This window comes from Lepidochelys kempii, chromosome 11, assembly GCF_965140285.1.
Source record: "Lepidochelys kempii isolate rLepKem1 chromosome 11, rLepKem1.hap1, whole genome shotgun sequence".
Classification (NCBI taxonomy): domain Eukaryota; kingdom Metazoa; phylum Chordata; order Testudines; family Cheloniidae; genus Lepidochelys; species Lepidochelys kempii.
Window position 1 is genome coordinate 20,423,816 of NC_136390.1, and position 21,470 is coordinate 20,445,285.

Sequence of the window (21,470 nt, forward strand, 5' to 3'; positions counted from 1 at the left end):
GAGTTCTACCTTTCAGATGGCAATTGCCCAGCAATTTCGGATAATCAGTCACTTCAGGGTGTCCTGGGTTGAGTACCCAAAATCACTGGTCACTTGAAAACTGTGGCCTATGTGTATATTGAAAAATACATATGTTTGATGTTTACTTGTATATAAATCTGTATATAGTTAATTTGCACTTCTTCCCTCAGCACCCTCAGTATGTTGCTCCTACTCTTTTATAGGCTGATCTTTTGGTGATAAGGACAGTGTCTTTTCATGTGCTCATCTGACTCCTAGCACACAGGGATCCTAATGCTGATGGGCTGGTGTGTGTGCGGGAGGGACCTTTGGCCACTGTTGTACCACAGCAGTAGTGTACTTCAGAGTCATGTTGAAGGCAGTGGGCCCTTATTAGTGTTTGCGAAGTGCTCTGACATCTACAGAAGACAGGTGAAAAGTATTTAATACAGAATGTTGAAATTTTTTAATACTTGGTATTTAAGCTGCAGAATGGTGATCATGCATTTTTAGAAGACACAAGGCAAGATGGAGGTGTTTTCTGAAGAGAAATGACTGCCATTGAATGCCACCTTTATGAATTCAGAATGTTATATTTAGCACAACACTTGCCACCCCCATGCCCTTCCAAAAACAGTGTTTGCTAGTAAGAGTGCAGAGAAGGCAGCAATATTTCACTACCCAGTATTGGACCCTCTGGTTCAGAATTGACAAGAGAGCCTGCACTACGTGGACTAACCCAGACAACATCAACAAAGGTGTGATGGAAGGAAAGGGCCTGTTGAGATACTCTTAAGTTTAATGGTAGATAACTTTAAAAACTCACTGCAAGCTGTAGTATTTGGTGTGCCTTCCGTGTACGTCCCCACCAATGAAATGCAGGTGCCAGTTGTGTGGAACATTTATTATTTGTATTACAGTAGCATGTGGGAGTGCCCGCCATGGACCGGACCCTAGGCATTGTATAAACACAGACAGAAAAGATGGTCTGTGCCCTGATGGGCTTAAAGCAGCTTAACAGCACAAGTCTGTGCTACACAACAATTTAGGATATGGACCGGAGAATAATATATCTGCTTTAAACTGTATGATGAGGAGCTGATGGATTTTAGATAAAAATATAATTACCCAAGTAGGTATTTTCTTTGCTGGGACTAATCTATTCATAGTGCTGAGAAAAGTGCAGTGGAATCTCCAAGTACAGCAAACATTCAGGGCCTTAGTTTTATCTCCCATCTAAAAAGCAACACTTCCACTGGTTGTGTCCTTTGTATCGCTGGGCACTACCTCAGTATTCTCTCAGAAAGTAGATTTGTAGCTACTGACTTCAGAATGTTATGTGAAGGGCCCTACCAAATTCACATCCATTTTGGTCAATTTCACGGTCGCAGGATTTTAAAAATCATAAATTTCAAGATTTTAGATATTTAAATCTGAATTTTCCGGGTGGTGTAATTGTAGGGTTCATGACCCCAAAAAGGAATGGGGGGGTCACAGGTTATTTATAGGGAAGATTATGGTACTTCTACCCTTACTTCTGTGCTATTGCTGCGGGTGGCACGGCCTTCAGAGCTGGGCGAAGAGAGAGCGGCAGCTGCTGGCCAGGAGCCCAGCTCTGAAGGCCGAGCTGCTGCCAGCAGCAGCGCAGAAGTAAGGATGGCCTGGGATGGTATTGCCACCCGTACTTCTGCGCTGCTGCTGGCATTGTGCTGCCTTCAGAGTTGGGCGCCTGGCCAAGAGCCACCTCTCTCCAGCTGCTCAGCACAGACATAAGGGTGGCACTACCATGACTGCCCCCCCACAAATAACTTTGTGATCCCCTCGCAAATCCCTTTTGGGTCAGGACTCCCAATTTGAGAAATGCTGGTCTCCCCTGTGAAATCTGGTCGTGTGTGCTTTTACCCTATACCATACAGATTTCACAGTCCGTGATGCATTTTTCATGGAGGTGAATTTGGTAGGGTCCTAATTACTTGTAGCACTCTGGATTTTCCTGAGAAATCATCCACCTGCTACCAAGTGTGCCCCTCTGTACTTAGCATGTGAGAACCTGAAGGATGCATTTTCCAAGTTTTTCATCAAACCGACATAACTCTCCTCACTAACTACATCTCCGTCTATTCCTTGCTGTTGTAATGCCTTGTTTACCATCAGAATGCAAACTCTTCTGAGTAAGGAATGGCGTTCTATATATGTAGAAAGCAACAATAGTAATAAAATACTATAATAAATCATTAAAACTAAACTACAACTGACAAAATGAGGAAAGTACATTTTGAGATGGATTATCATTCCCATTCACTTGCTCACTATATCTCAGTCTCCCAATCATTACTTTGAATTAGTGATGTTTTATTGTCCCGTGATAGCTTTTAAAAATACCTTTCTCCATTACTTTCTGGCATGGAGGAGTCATCAGGTTTATTGGCAGCCATCTTAAAACTGCTAGTTGAAAAGGAATATTTAAATTTAATTATTTGGGATGACTACCAAATCTTTGCTTGTTTTACTTCATTGAGTTATAACCGCAAGTATAAACGCACCAGTACCATCAGTGTAAAATCAGGGATTTTAGTCAGGGATGATGGTGCAATCTCTTCTCTGAGAATGTTTGTTTTTTTAGTAAAAATATTTTTTATTTCAAAAATGTATTAAACAAATATACCCGCTTATGTTAGTCTTCAATATATAATGCTTTTAATATTCTGGAATAGATTACAATGTCAATCATATTATCCATATTTCATAGTGTATCCTCCAGAAGCCTCAGGGAAGGTGCATATGTCTGGCTTTAGTTATATCCCACCAATAAAACAGCCCTCTGGAATGAAATCTGTGGAGGACACACAGCAAGATGTCAAATTAATTGTACCGAAATAATGAGTTAGAACCAAATGCTAATTAAATAGTAATGAAAGTCATACTTTCAATTATCTTCATTATGGTGCAATGTTTTATGTCGACATTAAATGCTTGGAGTATGGGCATATATTGTAATTAGGTTTGTTGTATAAAAATACAAGTTATTTCACTTCTCTGATGAAATCCATATTAAAAGCATTTGAGGCCTCTGATCTCTCTGAACAGTATCTTTTTCAGATGGCTGAATTTATTAAACGTTATTGTTTTCTTATCTCGCTGTTTGCTCAGCCTGTTTTTCACACCCAAAAAATTGACATACTGTGGTAATATTATAAAGAGACTTTCAAAAATACACAGCAGAACCAAACTGCCATTGCTCTTTGTGATGGGGCATCTGCCCCACACTGGCCCATAAGGGGTCAATAGAGCCCTTGGGAGGCTACACAGGAGGCAGCCAATCAGGGCTAGGCTGGCCCATATAAGAAGGGCTGCAGAACAGAGCAGCTTCAGTGGCTCCCTAGAGCTTGAGGAGGGAGGCCTGACTGCCTTGTAGGAGGAAGAAAACTAGCATCTTGGACAGAGCAGTGCTGGGCAGGATCAGGGAAATGAGAGTGAGCTCCCCGCTGACTACTGGCATGCTGAGGCCCTGAGACAAAGACTGAGAAGGTGCTGGGGCTACGGGGAAGTGGCCCAGGGAAGTAGACTGAGGGTTGGAGGGGGTGCAGCACGTGGCTGCCATCTACAGGGTCCTTGGGCCAGGACCCGGAGTAGTGGGTAGACCTGGGTCCCCCTCTCCCGAACTCGCCACTGAGGAAGTGGCTGGACAGTGGACTGCTGTTCCCCCAGAACGGGGGAGAACCAAATGTGACACAGCTGGAGGCTGTGTCCTGAAGAGGATGTCGCAGTCCTTGGAGTGACATGGGTCCAGGAGCAGAAGTTACGGTGGTGAGGCACCACCAGAAGAGGGCGCACTGGCAAATAGAGCTAATCCCCAGGACGGCCAGCAGGAGGTGCCGCAGGGGTGAGTCCTATCCCGTCACACTATTCCACATACCAGTTTCCCCTGCCCTGTTCATGCTATTCTATCCAGAGGTACTTGGTTCACTCCCTACCGATGATACAATCAGGGATGTCATCGCACAGGGATTTTCAAAGCATTCATTTTCTTAAAAAATAACGAACATGAGCACAGTATTAGCTGTGGAATAGACATGTATCATTACATTAACAAAACATTCAAAATAAAGTTCTCACGTCTTTCCTCAAGCCCATACGTTTACCTCCTTATCAGGTCACTTCCAGGACTTCCCTGTCTGTCTCTCACTCCCCAACTTCCAGGTTTTTCTGCTGGAGCCTACTCGCTCCCGGCAATAGCTATATTCTGCTCTGTTCTCCCTGAGAATAATCTCTCTCTTTGGAAGGCCAGCAGCTTGACTTCCTCCTGTTGTTCTAAGGGGAATCAGGGGATTCCTGCTCAGGGGTGCCTCTTTCGTAATCAGGGTTGGCTGGCCCCAGGCCTCCTAGTCTGTAAGGGACAAGCCACCCTATTACACATGGAAGAGCAGGAGTATCTGAGCTGAAGAATTAATAATGCATGGTAGGAAGGAACTGCGGTGCCAGCTGCTGAGAGGGTAATTTCAATACTCATAATGATTTTCAACTTCAATTTTAAAACTATCACTTTAGAATTATCCCTCAACTAAAGTAAAAAACTTTTCCCAGACCATAAGAATAGAAGCTGAACATTCTGAGCATGTGGAATTAATGACTGAATATTATGCAGAGAGCCATTTAATTAAAAACCCTTTCATTAACAATGCAGTTGGAGAGTGTATATGTGTTATGTAATTAAAGATAGTACATCAGTAAATGATACTATATAAAACCAATTCAAAAAATTCAAATGAGACGGTGTAGCATAAGGAACTTAATGCAAGTGGGAATAAAAGTGGATGTGAAATAAGCTCTGAGTTCTTTCCTAAACTGGAAGCTCCAATTAATCTACTTTTGGCAAGATGATGCAGTACTTGTATTTTAATAATGGGCTGTATGCTTTTAAAGGTGCTTTACAGCATTAGATACCAAATATCTTTTCTTCCCATTCCCTTCCTCCAGCAGAGTGAGGATTCCCTGAATTTCCTGACAGCATCAACCAGCTTTGCTGACTTTATCAATCTAGACTGCCTAGTGCTCCATTTTAATCTGATGGCACTTTTACTTTCTGAATAGCTATATTGTGCCTGAGTATGTCTCAAAAGCTATGGTCGAAACAGGATTCCTGCAATATCCAATTTCTTCACTCTAGAGGCCACTTTCCCCCCTCTTAATCTTAAAACCAGATGAAAAGAACTTTCTTTGAGGCTGGAGCTATCACCACTATAGGACAGTCAATACCAAGCCCTTGAAGTGAGCAGCAGTCTAGATTTTTCAGGAGTGAAGAATGGTAATACAGGATAATTTGGCTAATCTGAGCATCTTGTGATTTACAACAGAATCTTTTACCAAATTGTGTATCGTGTATGAGATGATGATGATGGCATCCTCAAACTCTGATATTTACATTTTAAAAGAATTTCAAAGGGAAGAGGATTCTAGTCCTATAGTTTACTGAATACATAATGCCTGAGTGTCAAAAAGAAAGTAGTTTAAAATGAAATAATAAAACTTGCATGTGTCTAACACTGAATTGATACTGTGTTAATTAAAATAAAATTTAAAAAATCCTGTATTAAGGGAATGGTTGCAGGAGTTAAGCACTCAAGTCAGGAATGCCACAGTTAAGTGTTAAGACTAATTACACCATCACATTTATGAAATAATACTGTAGTAAAATGAGGGCCTGAAACATCAGGCCTTGTATTAGAGGCCTGGTATGAGGCCTGGGCTAAAGTAATGGTAAAAACTTGCTAATACAAAGCAATATTAAATTGTGAGCAAGAGGCAGGCCCTACTCACAGAGTCTGGCAAGAACAGGGCTGATATTGCAAAAACACACATTTCTAAGCAGTACTAGGCATAAGAATATATATGCAAACACATTCCAGAAAGGTGGTACCAGAATGCCTTGATACCAGCACATTCCCCAAACATAACAGGAACACGTTGACCCATCCTAAAGATAAGGTCAGGATGACAACATGATGGATAGAGATGTTTTGATCAAACCAACATGTACAAGGCAATGGGTGGCACCCTGATACATCGGGGTAATATGTAATTTGTTTGTGTCTGTGTATAAAGATGTATTGCGGAGGCAATGTCTTTGTTTGGCAGAGGGGAGAATGGAAAGTTCCGCCATTCACTGAGCCGGTCCATTGTCACGGGCATACATGTGTTAGTGTACCTGTAAACATTGAACCAGAGCATTAGCATCGTGCTTCGTTGGCAATAAACCTGACCAAGTTCCTTTGCCGAAAACTGAGTCTGTGGATTTCTTGGGCAGTTCGACTGGAGCCTGCTGTATGGGCTATCTGGCCCAAGTCAGTACAGCGTGCAGAGAGAACATACACACAGCTAAACATCTGACGACAAATACAATATAATATGCAGTCTTGTCCTATAATCTTAAATACACAAGTGTAGCTTCTTGCAATATTTTTCATCCTTTTCTATTTGCCTTCTCTAACAAATTTGTGTCTTCAGTACACTCCTCACTAGACCACAACACTAGCAGAGCATGCATGCACAGTCTGGCCTTCCTTAATTGAATATTTTTCAAATACCCCTTTAAAAAAAAACAAAAACCTTTGGGGTGGAGACTTCCAAAAGTGCTATGGGATTTAGGAGCACAAGTTGTTTTGGCTGAAAATCGACCATACAGACAATTTTCCAGATGGTCACAAGCTATTCAAATCAAAGCCAGCTTCTTAGGAATGCAGGCCTTCTCCTAGATGAGGTGCACATCAAATTTCAGCTTTCTACTCCCAACTGTTTCAGCTGTAAAGATGTTCAAAATTAAGTTCCTTTAAAAAAAGAGTGAGAGAGAGAAAGAGAAAGTGTGGAGGCAAAGACACTCTCTCAGTACTCAAAAATGGATGAAATGATTTTGCTCAAACTCAGAAATAAAAGAAAATAAAAAATAAATCCACTTTGCCATGTAAAGATATGTTTACGAAAGACTTGGAGATGCTCCCTCATAAGGGACTGCGGTGTGAGTGTGGGAATTTGGAGATGGAGGCTGGGTTTGGGAACACTGCATGGCTGTGTGCAGCAGTTGACCAGAAATTTATTTATTTATTTATTTATTTATTTATTTTTATTTTATTATTATTATTTATTTATTATTTATTATTTATTTATTTATTTGTTATTTAATGAACCCCAAGATTGTTGCATGGTATCAGAAGTACTGAATGAGAAGCAAACTGCCGTCATTTTGAAATTAATTCCTGTGTTTACATCTGAGAGCAGAGACAAAGGGAGTCACCGGAAAAGCATGTGGAGTACCAGGCACAGAGGCTTTGGCATGTATTTGAGCACAGTAGTAGCTTGACCAGCTTAAGAAGGGGAAAAAAGCCCAAAATGGACGTGTTACAACCTCCATCCAGTCTGCAATTGTCAGGCAAAGTTGCAGGGAACTGGGAAAAAATGTAGACACAGATCTGAATCATATTGAGCAGCCAGGGGGGCAGAGGAGAAAAATGATAAAGTGAAATCATCAATCTTTTTGCATGTTGGTGGGGAGGAAGCATTAACAACTTCAAATCTGAAGAAGGTGAAAGCATGAAGTTAAGTAAAATACTGACTACATCTGAGGAACTTTGCAGGCCAAAAAGTAATGAAACCCTTGAGAGAGAGAGACATTTTTTACATGCATGCAAAAAGCCGGATAACGCTGTAGAGCAATACGTCACAGAATTAAGGAAACTCATTAAAACCTGTGACTTTGGTGAGCTGACAGTCTGTGGTCAGAGATGGAATCATTTGTGGCTTTAAAGACAATGTGTTAAGAGACAGACTGCTTCGTGAAGGAGACTTAACTTTAGAAAAAGCTCTCCAAATATGCAGGGCAGCAGAATGTGTGAAAGCATAAGCCAAAGAGCTGAATTCACCAGGAGGGTTTATCCTTTTACTTAGTACAAAAGGATATAACCAGAACAGGTCAAATCAAAGAGTGGAACCACTCACTATGAAAACCACTGCTAGGGGGAAGACTGGCTACAGTCATGTGGAAGGTGTAGATCATAGCATTGCCCCAAACAGTGTATTGCCTATGGGGAAAATCTGTCATAACTGTGGGGAAAATAATCACTTTTTGTAAAATGCTGCAAATCCCAAATGCAGAAGTCAGGTGCATTCAGTTAAAGACAATCTGGTTGAGAAATTTTTCATAGATTACTGGGATCTAGCAAGCCTGTTAAGAGGGACTGGATACTGCCTATGACAGTGAATGGAACTATTATTCCACTGAAATGGGACACCAGACCTCAGGTTAATATTCTGTCTGAACAAGCTTGAGAGAGACTAAAAATTAAGACCAAAACTGAGAGTGACAAAAAATAAAAGTAACTGGTTATTCTGGAACAAATATACCAGTGAAGGGGAGGTGCGTTCCTAGCGTCAACCATAAAAACACGTACCGGCTCCTGCTCATTGTAGTGCCAAAAGAGGTGACACCAATTTTGGGTGTGGCTGCATGCGAGAAGCTCGATCTGGTAGAACAGGTGCTCTCACTACAAGATCATACTGAACCTGGCTCTGAGGCACTCTTTCAGGTGTATCATGACCTGTTTCAAGGATTGGATTGCTTGCAGGGTGAACATACAATCTAGATAAACAAGCAGGTTCCTCCAGCTATCCATCCATATACAAAGGTACCATTCGCACTCCATGCTGAACTCAAAGCTGAGCTTGCAAGGATGAAACCAATGCAAGTGATGCAAAAAATTGAGGAGCCAGCCGAATGGGTGAGCTCCCTAGTCACTGTGGAGAAAAGTAATGGCCAGCTATGCATATGCTTAGATCGCAGAGACCTCAACAAGGGCATAAAAAGAGAACATTTCAAACTACCAACCAGATAAGACATTATGGCTCAATTTGCAGATGCTCAATATTTCAGTAAATTGGATGCATTCTCAGGTTTTTGGGAGCTAAAATTAGTGGAAGAATGCTCAAAACTATGCTCATTTAATACCACATTTGGAAGATTCTCATGCTTACCCTTCAGGATAGGTTCAGCACCAGAAGTGTACCACAAACCATACAAATGATCTATGAATACATTAATGGTGTTGACACCTCAATGGATGACATCAACTCGGGCTCAGTGAAAAGGAGCATCATTGTAGACTTTGGGAAGTCCTGGATGCAACTAGAACTGCAAATAAACTAAACAGGGAGAAATGTGTTTTAGGGGTTACAGAACTGATTTTTGTCGGGGACATTATTTCCAGCGAAGGAGTAAAACCCTATAAGAGGAAGATTTCAGCCACTGAAATGATGCCACATCCCCAAAGAAAGATGTCCAACAGTTCCTGGGAATGATTAATTATCTTGGAAAATTCATACCGAATCTATCTACCAAAGCAGCAGCTCTGAGAAAACTCCTAGAGAATAAAAATGAATGGTATTGCGGTGCAGAACAGGAGGAACCATAGGAAGGTTTAAAATAACTGGTGCAAGAACCAGTGTTGAAGTTCTATGCACCAAGAAGGCCTATTAAAATCTCAGGAGATACTACACAGTCTGGGTTAGAGGCAGTGATTTTACAGAAGCATGAGGATTGTTGGCAACCAGTGGCATCCAAATCACTGACTGAGGCAGAAACCAGATATGCACAAATCAAAAAGGAGCATTTAGGAATATTGTTTGCCTGTGAGAGATTCAATTAGTATATCTATGGACAGACAGTGGAAGTTGAAATGGACCACAAGCCCCTAATTGTGTTATTTAGCAAATTGCTAAATGACTGTACCTTAAGGATTCAAAGAATGACGACAAAGCTGCAAAAATATTATTTGGTTGTGACCTACATGCCTGGTAAATTAATGTTCACTGCAGATGCATTTTCCAGAGCAGTGGCTGCCAAGAAACCAGAGAAGACTTTAGAGACAGAGATGCAAGCTTATGTAGATCTGACTGTAAAGTCAATTCCCATAACTAACAGGAAACTACGACAAATAAGAGAGGAAATGGAGAAAGGTGAATCATTGGAAATACTTAAAGAAGTGACAATTAAAGGGTGGTCTGAAGAAATAAGTAGTTTCTGTCCAAGTATAAGAGACTATTGGAACTGCAGACATGAATTTACTGTGATAGATGGGGTGATTTTTCCAGGGCAGTAAGGTTGTAATTCCAATAAACCTCCAAAAGGATTTTCCTTAGCTTTTCTATGAGGTTCATTTAGGAATTGAGAAGTGCAAACAACAAGCATGAGAGGTGCTGTATTGGCTGCAGATCAATCACGACATCACTAATGTCATGGGAAACTGCTTTTCCTGCTTGAAACACAAGCTATGCCAACAAGCAGAACCACTGAGACCTCATCCAGTTCCACAAAGACCTTATGAGAAGGTCAGCACTAATTTATTTACCTGGCAATCAAAGGATCATTTAATAGTCACAGATTAGTATTCTCTGTATCCAGAAAGGTGCACACTGCACAGTACTAATGGTAAGTCAGTGAGAGCTCGAATGAAGGGAATCTTCTCCGGACATGGAATTCCAGTCCAAATGATGCCCAATCAAATGGACTTGTGGAGAAGTCTATACGGACAGTAAGGAGCCTTATGAAAAGACATTTGGGGGGGGGGGTGATTTGTATAAACCTTTATTGATTAACTAAAGTACACCCTGAAGAATGGCTTTCCTCCAGCTCAGCTGTTAATGGGAAGAAGGATCAGATCTAGTTTACCAATTACTGATAACCTCCTGTAATCTCATAACAATGACACCATGAGGAAGATGGAAGAAAATCAGAAGTGGAAGCAGAAATATTTCAACAAAAGGGCCAATGATCTCCCATCTCTTAACCCAAGTGACAGTGTGCCTGAGGAATCACACCACTAATACTTGGGGCCAAAGGGGTACCATTAAAGAACAGCTACATCCAAGATCTTCTGTAGTCCAGACAGACCAGGGTGACACATTTCAATTCATTGAAGGGATTTCCCATCTGACCCTTTATCATTAATGCACAAAGGAGAAACCTGTCAAAGATCAAGAGAACAACTGACTCTAATGAAAGGCTGATACTAAGAAGATCAGAGCTGGAGATTAAACATCCCAAAAGACTCATAGATACTTCTTAATCTGTCTCGAGAAGGAGTATTTGAAGAAAGTGAGTAGTAAAGACTCACTCCAGAGTGGTGTGTTGGTAACCTCTGACACACCGGGTTTATAGAAATGTACTAGATGGGTTGAGAGTTTAATGTGTGGTGTTAGATAGTTTGCTGGACTAGATTGAGAACTGGTATATTTCGGCTATGGGAAATATAAGAAAGAGTGATTCCACAGCAGACCCCAGAATTTGGCCTGACCATTAGGAAAAAAAAATGTTTCTCAGCCACCCTGCTGAGTCTGTGTTGATTGAAATTGCCTGTCAGTTTTACAAGGTCAGTGTTAATTGTAGAAGCACATGCAGAGACAAAGAGATTGTTCTAAAAGCAACAAGATAACATCTGTCCTTTATGGATGGTACAACTTTGTTTTCCTAAACTCCAGAATAAGATTTGTGAACCCCCCACTCTTGTGTGCTTATCTTGTTTGTTTCCTTTTAGATATAACAAGTGGGATGAATAGACTTATTGAAGTCTGCCATGTCCCACTGATTTTAGAATGGTTATGTTAAAGGTGATTAAAATGCAGATGTGACAGGATAGATGGCGGAGTGTGATTGTATTATGATTGAATGAGGAATGAAAGATTAAAGGTTGAGATGCCAGCCTTAAAATAAGATCGTCTGGCTGAAGAAAGCAGTGGACAAGATAGCCCAATAACCCTGAGGGCATACGTGCCCCAAGGACAGGAGGGCCGAAGAACAAGATAACAACATAGCATCATTTCGTCATTGCTGTGCCATCTGCATGATTGACTATTACCTCAAACATGAGAACAGTGATTGATGATCACTTCAGACATGAAAATAGCATGATGAAGCAAACCCTATAAACTTGTATGAGGATAAATCCCTATCAGAACAAACCCTGAAGACTTTGGGTCTGACTCTTCAAACCAAGTTTCAGGAGCATCAGATGCGCATCTGACAAGGCTCTGCTCCCTCCTTGTGTCCAGGCCACCTGGCCAGTGGCTTGGCATGAGCAACTCTTAGGCTGGTAACTATGATGATAACCCTGCAGAACCTTTGTGTGTATAAATCAATGTGTGAAGGAATGTGAAATTGAATAGAATGTTATAGCTATAACTGACTGCTTACTGTGATTCTTTCTGTATTCACAATGAACGTGGCATTTTGCCGTAACCCTTTTAATAAGACCCTGCTGATTTTTATTTTATGGGTATAACAAGTTAACTGTTCCTTTATATAAGAGTTAATTCTTTTTTCTTTAGCAGGGAAGATGTAGAGAGATGTTTACGAAAGATTGATGCTCCCATAAGGGACTGTGTTGTGAGTGTGGGAGTTTGGAGATGTGTGCCCTGAAGCCGGAGCTTGGAAACACTGCCTGGCTGTGTGCAGCAGTTCACCAGAAACGTTCTCCAGTTTGTTTTATTTCTTTCTCATTCACTGGTTTGCTGTTTAATGAACCCTAAGATCGTGACAGAGACCAAGTTTGAAAAACATCCCAAAAGCTTGGTCACTGAAAAGAAAGGGGATTAGGAAAGAGAACATTATGCAACCGTAACTACAGCAGTTCCTACTGCTACTCCCACAATACATGAAAACAAATTCTTAGACAAAGTTCTGGATAACATAATCACTGTTGTTCAAGGCATCTGGTTGCAAGTTACCTACTTTGGAAACTGGCAGCTTCTGCCTTATTAATGAAATCTCAAAAAGAAAAGATCGCTGGTAAGTAATTAGAGGTTTCCGAGTAGCGGCCATGTTAGTCTGTATTCGCAAAAAGAAAAGGAGCACTAGGGGTCTCTAAGGTGCCACAAGTACTCCTTTTCTTTTTGGTAAGTAATTAGTGTGATAATTTGTTATATCCAAACTGACTAATACTGAAATCTTGGCATATAACCTGCTAACTTCTTCTGTGCCTATTTTTAAATCTAGGGCTAACTGCCAATGGCCTCCGCATCTCATATTTCACTTTTCTCTTTATTTCCAATTTGGAACTAATTACAACGTATCACCTTTCAGGAAGATCACCAGCTTATTTGGAGCTGTTAAGATAAGGTAACTCAAATGCTGATTGAAACATTGTTGTCAGTGAATTGAAGGGTCTGTTGATGAACTGAAGGGTGCAGTACAGTCGCCTCAGATCAGGATGCTAATAAACAGGCATCTATCCCAGCTTTCTCAGGTGGCTGACCTAACAAATGTAGGGAAAATAATGGAATGTCTACCCAAAAAAAAAAAAAAAAAAAAGACGTCAGAAACGACAACAGAAAGAGAAGCCTTAGGCATTATTTGTATTGTGGTATGGCTCAAAGTTCCAATTCTGAGCAAGGACCTCATCTTGTGGGACTTTGTACAGACACCTACCCCAGATGAGTTTACAACATAACTTGAAATAAGATGTGTGGCAACCAGAGCCGTCCCTAGGGGACAGCGAATTGGGGTGACCATTCCGGGCCCCGCGCTTTGTGGGGCCCCGTGGGCTGGTGTGATTGGCCAGCAACACATGGGCAGTGGGTGAACCACTGGCTGGGAGAGGCTACCCCCAGCCCCGCCCCTTCCACCTGTGGGAGAGCGCGCCGGGAGGGAGAGAACACCACCGCAGCCTCCCCAGCCCCGGGAAGGCGGGTGGTGTGAGCCCAGCCCCCTGGAGCCCTAAGGGGGCAGAGTGTGGGCAGGGCCACGCCTGGCTGTTTGGGAACACACAGCCCCCACTATACTCCCGTACCCGGCCCCAGAGCAGTTGGTCCCGGAAGTGATGTCACTTCCACCCTGGACCCCGCAGCCCTTTAGGGACAGCCCTGGTGGCAACAATAGGAGGGGACAGGGAGGAGAGAGGGTGAGTCTCAAAGACTAGATAGGATTGACATGGGTGAAGTTGATTTCAAATCATCTGAAAGATTTTTAATAAAGAAAATGAACTAATCAGGCATAACCTAAGTAGTTGTCCACCAGGGTTGCCCTTAACAGGACACCAGACTAAGCATTAAGGCCCCTGTATGCTCTCATCAACATGGGACCCAAACCTTTCTTCACCTCAGGAAATCTGTTCACTCTTCAAAAGGGTGCCCCTGTTTCATGCACAGTCAATTTGCAACAGGCACTTCTAGTTTCCACATGCCCCCAAATGATCTGCTTTTGCTCCCAGAGCATCTCAGCAGTTAGTCCTGACTGCAGGTTTTAAGCATCGCACTGACAGTTTAGCTGCACATGTGCGTATTTATTCAGTCATCAGGTGAATATGACCATCTAGATTGGATAGTACTTTATGGCCAATTTATTTACAGGTATTTTGTATTTTATTGCATATTTTAACTATTGTAAAAGCACCCTGGAGTCATGGATAAAGACTTTCAATAAATTGCAGGAAATAAAATACCATTGGTCAACTTCTTAAACATCTTGTAATTAAAGCCCTCTTCTTCTATATATAAAGTATATTTAATTTTCTTAAACTATTCCATTTGATCTGTTTGACTGTTGCTGTTTTTTGATAGATTGAAAAGAAGCTTATGTCATGTACCTTTTTATAAGATCTGCACCCCAAAAGGATATTCCACTAAGCCCTTGTGTCAAATTACTCCAAATGGTAAGTAGGTAGATCTGTTCTGAGTAAACTGTTTTCCTGTGAACTTATTGTTTTTTAATTGGGCTACAGCTGGTGCTGGATTTGTGCCAAGTTAGTGTCTGGTTTATGTCTTTGCATAGTTTATTCTTCTTGGCTTTTCCCTTGAAGCTTTTATGTTGAGTCCAGGTTACGCTGGGAATCGCAACAAGAGGTGCTAGAATTTGGGATTTAATCCTGATTTTTTTAATGTACAGATGAGTAGCAAATATAGGGGCCAAAAATCTGAGAGACTGAGAAGCTAGCATCAGTCTCTGCACTATGATGTTTCTATGCTACACTGCTACGTAGCGGCCAATACGTTCTCTCTAGGTATAGGTCTTCAAGTCAGGTCTAGTAGGCCTGTGTTGGAAGCTTTCCAAAATAAGGTGTGGTTTGACCAAAAGTGGGATGTTTCAGCCCCTTGCAATTCACGTTCTTCTATCTAAAACTAGTATATCAGAAACGTATTTCATGAACTCAGTGTATTCCATGCACTTGAACAGCTTCAGGTGCACAATCAACAGGGAGCTGTCTGGTGACATGGGATTTAACCCCTTTCAGCTAACTCCAGAGACCTAAATCCAGTACTCAGGGACATTATATGAATCTGTGGCATTCCTTGAATGACTGTGTTTCCATAAACCCATGAATGGATTACACTAATCCCTAGATTTTTATCAGTGACAAGTACAGTGCAGGCAATGTTCTCCAATTATAATTCAAAGCAAGCTTGCCAATATATTATATAAATGTCATTTTATTTAATATGGAATGGAAACTACTTATACTAAATATATGTAAGAGATGATGATCACTGAAGAGATAGAGATGGGAATGACATCGTCTAGATTTTTGAATGAGGCATCCCACAGCTAAAAACCCACTTGATGATATGCCTGTCATTGAGCTGCCTGGGATATATATTACTTGTCATTGCAGATCTTTCCGTATATCTGAATATGGAGAGTAATGGTGGGGAACCACATTATTATTATTATATAAATAAGAAATTAGCCAGATTATTCCGGTCTACAGTAAACCTACTAAATGAAAGGCTAAAACAGCAGCTCACTGATGAACAGAAGTCTAACATTCTTGCATTGTACATAGAATCATAGAATATCAGGGTTGGAAGGGACCTCAGGAGGTCATCTAGTCCAATCCCCTGCTCAAAGCAGGACCAATCCCCAATTTTTGGCCCAGATCCCTAAATGGCCCCCTCAAGGATTGAACTCACAACCCTGGGTTTAGCAGGTCAATGCTCAAACCACTGAGCTATCTCTCCCCCCTTAATTAATAATAATAAAATTCCATTCACAGGGCGCCAATGATGCACTGATCCCATGCTGAACGCTTTCACTCAGGTGCTGTGGCAGCTCTTACAGTTGGAATAGAGGTTACATTTTTGGGTTCACTTTTTATCACTCTGGTAGGTGAATTCACATACTAAAGGAGAGTGTGCATACCTAGCAAATCCCAATAAACTCACAAGTGAAAGGTGCTCTGCCGGCCTTATAGATTTTTCTATAGCACTCACCGCGTTAGTACCCAAGCGTCTCACACTTTATTTATTATTTGTATTGTGATAGCACCTAGTAGCCCTAGGCATGGACCATGACTAGGGTGACCAGATGTCCCGATTTTATTGGGACAGTCCCGATATTTGGGGCTTTTTCTTATATAGGCACCTATTACCCTCCACCCCCATCCCGGTTTTTCACACTTGCTATCTGGTCACCCTAACCACGACCCCATTGTGCTAGAGGCTGTACAAACCTGGATTGTCCCTGCCCCAGGAGTTTATAATCTAAGTATAAGACAAAAGACAACAGAAAGATCTAGACAGATGTGGAAGTACAAGAATACTTGTAAATAAAGGGACAATATTGGTTAGCATGATAAGCAGTGGTCTCTGCACACTCCCAGCCTAACTGTTCTCACAATGCTCTTATGAGAAAAAAAATAGTATCTTAGTTACGTTAGGGAATCGAGGCGCACACATTACGCAATTTATCCAAGGTCACACTGGAAATCTGCCACAGAACCTTGATCTCCTGAGTCTAGTCTAATACCTTGAATACAAAGCTATCCTTCCTTATCTTCAACATTATGATTGTGACCCTGCCAGCTGCTGAGCACCTTTTCAGCACTTTGCACTCTACAGGCTCAGGCCGGTTATATCTATCAATATAAAACAGAATTCTCTGGATCCAAATGATCAAAGTTCTTATAGAAGAAAAGCTAAAACAGATCAACCAATCCACTGAATGAGCCCTATTGTCTAGAGCAAAAGGATTTTTTGTTAGCTAAAGAAAAATATAATTCTATCCTCATATGCACACATTAGGATCCTGATGTTTTTTCAATTATTCATCTTTTTCCATGCATCTAAAGGTAGAATCTGAACCACAGAATTTAAAATGAAGAACAAAGGCAATTACGCAAAAAAAAAAAAAAGTATTGTAATGATATAACTAGAAAAAAGATTTGTTAGACGTGTTTTGGTTAAAATAAAAGTACATTTTAGGATTGTTTTAAAATAAAAGGTTAACGTAAAAGCTGTTTGCTACAAACATTTGCAACTTCCTGCATATTTATTTTGTTACCAAATGTCATTTGTTAACATATTTTAAGTGAAGGTGTAAATTGCTTTCAATTTCTAAATATAATTCAAATTCACACAAAGTGACCATTATTAGTCCCTAACGTGCCTCAAAATTAATTTTAAAACATCTGCTAGTGTAGCGAGTGACCAGTATATTTGAGCCTACAAAGCTATCAGATCCAGTACATAATCATAATTGAATTAATTCCTATTGTTTACACTCGTAGTCTGAAAATACAGAGTTAAGCTTGAAGCTCTGTCATTGAGCTGCCCTGTTAAGTAGGTATTGGAGGGGGCTCAGCAGTCAGTTTGCATTTCTGGGTTTAAGAAAGACATGTTTCTTTTCATTCCATTTTAAAATATTTTAAAAAATAAGAGTAAAGTATTTTCTCTCGTTACATTTTTACAAAAAAAAAGTAACCAATTTGAAAGCAAGATGGTCAACTGGTGCTCCACAGGCTAAATGTATCTCACTGAATTGTGCAGCCCATAGCTGACCTCATCTGGCAATGCAGGTGTGCAGCATGTACAGTCCAGTTTTCAGTATGCAACAAACGCTTTGTCTTGATCCAAATGGTGGTTATTGCCAAGCTCAGAGTTCTTGCCCCCACACTATACAGGTTAAATGCTTGTCCTGCAAATATCTGAAATGCCAAAATATATCTGCAGGTTATCTTAGCACACTGTTAGAATATAGCTAGTAAATAAGAATTGTAGCTCACTTCTAGTAATCCTTAGGGCTTGTCTACATGAGGAAATAACTGGAATAGCTATTCCACTATGGCCATTCTGGAATAGCTCCCTGCATGTCTGTTTAGGGAGCTTTCTGCAATAGCTATTCCAGTCTATTTTCCCACATAGAAAAGCCCTTAAGTTCTAGGCATATGACTTAGAGATTGTTTAAACTGTAAACGAAAAGTTTTATGAATGATGATGCATCGCAAATGGGGGAAGATGGAGTAAAAGTTAACTAATTGGAAAATGATCCATGTGTCAAATCCTGCTCGCTTTATGTGAATGTTCCCGTAGATGTCGGATTTCTCACATAAGGCAAATAGCTCTAGGCCACAGTAATGGGCGGGGGATAATTATAATGCTTCTAAATGTTTCTTTAGCTGAATGTTTTTTTGATATAACAAACCTTTTATAAATCCAGTATTCTTTCAGCATTTGTTTCGTTAACAGAACATCCTTTACTATTGTTCTCATCGTTGTCAATCTCCATCATCAACGGCAAAAGCTCTTGTGCAGTTAATGTTGGTTGGGCAACTTTTTCTGGAGTTCTCCTTTCAGTTATCCATTTCTGTGCTGCTTGGAATCTTATCTTCACAAGCACATGTACTTTATTTTCTTTGTGTTGCAGAATCTATTTTCAGTGGCTGAAAACTTCACTTCTCAAGGGAAAAAGGATAAAGCAGGAGCACGCTAACCCAGCATGTCCCTGGCAGTAAATAACTGAAACGTTTGAAAGAAAGAAGTACCATTTGCACAGTACTAAATGTGCTGTGTCATACAAAGCATCCTCTAGATATTATAGGAAGTCGTCATAATCTAGACCAATACCTGGGAGATATTTTCTAAATGTGGGCCAGATACTGAGGTCTTAACAGAATACTCTGGCCAATATTATTTGTGTGGAAGGGATGTTCATTGTGGGTCCTCACATGTCACAGCCAAGGTTTGAAAGAGGCTTAGCTGCTTCTGTAGCAATGCTCTTCTGCCCCAGTCCCTGTGTAGTCTCTTCTGTGCCATTTGGAATTCACAGCCTGGAGGGCAGTTATGAGGATGTTTTGTGTGAGAAGGTGATCCAGACATTAATGGGAGTGTACCCGAGGAAGAACTGAATACGGGGAAGTGACTTACCTGTAACTGGAGGTTCTTCAAGATGTGTGGTCCCTATCTGTATTCCACTGGGGGTTATGTGTATGCGCCCAGACCTGGAGCTTTTCAAAGTAATAATGTCCATGGGTATGCACATGGATCCTTGTGTACTGCCTTGTGGTTCCTCCCGAGGCATTAAAGGGCGGGTTGGACCGACCACATCTTTAGTTCTTTCTCCATCGCAGACCTACTGGATTTGCAACAGAGAGGAAGGAAGGTGGGATTGGACTACAGATAGAGACCACACATCTCGAAGAACCTCCAGTTAAAGGTAAGTGACCTGCCCTTTTTCTTCAAGTGATGGTCCCTATTGTATTCCACTGAGAATGATTAACAAGCAGTATCTAGCTAGGAGGAGGATGCGAGGAAGATGACAGGATCATGGCATGGCAAACTGCTGCACTGAATGAGGTGTCTGTTGCAGAATCATGGACTAGAGCATAATGAGAAGAAAAGGTATGTACCGTGATACCAGTCTGCTCTGTGTTCTTGGGGAACCAGGGAGCAGTATCCAGCCTGTCTGACTCATGAAAGACACCACCCCCCCCACCAGCCTCTCCTTAAACCAAAATGCATCAGAGAAAAAAACTTGCAGAGAGCGATGAGGGATGGATGGGAGACACACCTAGACCCCTCTTGACAAGGGTGACAAGATTAAGACATCTCCATTAGCATACACAATGGAAAACAGAGACAACTCCCCTGCATGAAAGATGGGACAGGGAGACATCTCAATTTGTATACAAAATGGAGAACAGAGAACCGCACTGAACTCTGGGACCAGAAAATCAGGGAAGAACGGCATCATGGGGGATCTCTGCTCCAGATGTTAACGAACCTACACCTGCACACACCCAGCTCAGCAATTATCAGACCAATTCTAGTAATGAATCCTTGATTGATATCCAAAATACTGAAGCAGCCTAGTTACATTGTGAGCTCCCTGGAAGAAAACACCACCCATAGCCAAGAGTGATCAGCTCCCATTGTCTAGCCTAAAGAAAACCCTTGAGTCATCAGTTTATCTATAAACAAATCTAGTGTTCTCCCTTGAACCACTGAATTTTCTCCACAAAAATCCCAACTCACCCTCCAGTCAGTGTTCTGATGCATGGATCCAAACTCTGTATCAGTTCACTGGGACTCCGTCTCCTGCCTGATCGTGCTGGGGGCTTTGCCTGTCTCCAGCACTCAGGACCCTGAGCTACTAGCATCACCTGGGAACCCCGACCAGCTCAAGCCTCATAGAATGGGTGAGATCCATCTCTCTCTCTTTTCTTTTCTACCTCAGGTATTAACCTTTAAAAATGTAACTGTCATGTTTGTTTAGCCCTCCTTGAGTAATTATCACTATTATTCAATAAATAACTTTTATGGTTAAGTTGGTTGCCTCTCTCTCTCTCTCTCTCTCTCTCTCTGAACTTTACTTTTTTGTATTTTTAGCTTCCCGCAGTTACTCTGCAGCAAAGCTTCTTTTACCTAAGCTAAAGAGCCCTGTAGTGCCCAATATTACCGTGGGGTTGCTCATCAAGTGGGTTACTACCAGTACAATTGTGACGTGAAAGTGGGGATAGGGACGTGTTAAACCTGTGGTATATAAGGGTGGGGGGAAGGGGGGCAGCTGAAAGTGCTGCTTGACCCAGCCTATTGAGACCAGGGGCACTTAAAGGTGACAGCTTGAAGGTGCTGCTTGACCAGCCCATTGAGTATAGGGGCATATAAGGGGATCAGCTTGTGAGTACTGATTGACCCAGTCCGCTCAGACTTGCTCTTTTTGTGTGTGTGTGTGTGTGTGTGTGTGTACACGTGTTCATCTGGTTCTAGGGCTGGAGGAACCCAGGTTGGGGAACCTAAGTACTGCAGGATAGCTCCATTGGGAGAGGACTTGCAGAAGGAAGGAGTAGAGCTCCATATGAACACACAAGTGACATAAGCAGTACATTAATAGAATTACAGAACCTTCCCCCCCCTCCACTGACAAGGAAGAGTAATCCTAATAAATGAACATACCCCAAAGTAACGGGCACATCTGGTAACAACCGAACTCCAAAGGGCCATCTTACATACACCTGCAAAGGGCACATCATGGAGCGCAGAGGTAGTTGTGAGGTAGTTGTGCTCACAGGGAATGGGTCCACATCCCACCTGGTGGGGACCATCCTGATGATTGATAGCGGAGAGCAATGATCCCTGAAACCCATTTTGATATTCTTTGGGTGGAGATGGCCTGCCCTTTAAGTCTCTCTGCTAGGGCAACAAATAGCTGGGAGACTTCC

The 21,470-nt window shown here is 41.6% G+C and overlaps 1 protein-coding gene across 1 annotated transcript in view; it reads right to left on the minus strand.

Annotated features, from left to right (window-relative positions):
* Positions 1-2,685: 2,685 nt before the first annotated feature.
* The window catches only part of NXPH2 (neurexophilin 2), an 82,290-nt gene continuing 63,505 nt past the window's right edge, over positions 2,686-21,470 (minus strand). Inside the window, exon 2 of the transcript XR_012154158.1 lies at positions 2,686-2,833. The gene's annotated coding sequence lies outside the window, so the exon portion shown is untranslated. The remainder of the gene's footprint in view (positions 2,834-21,470) is intronic.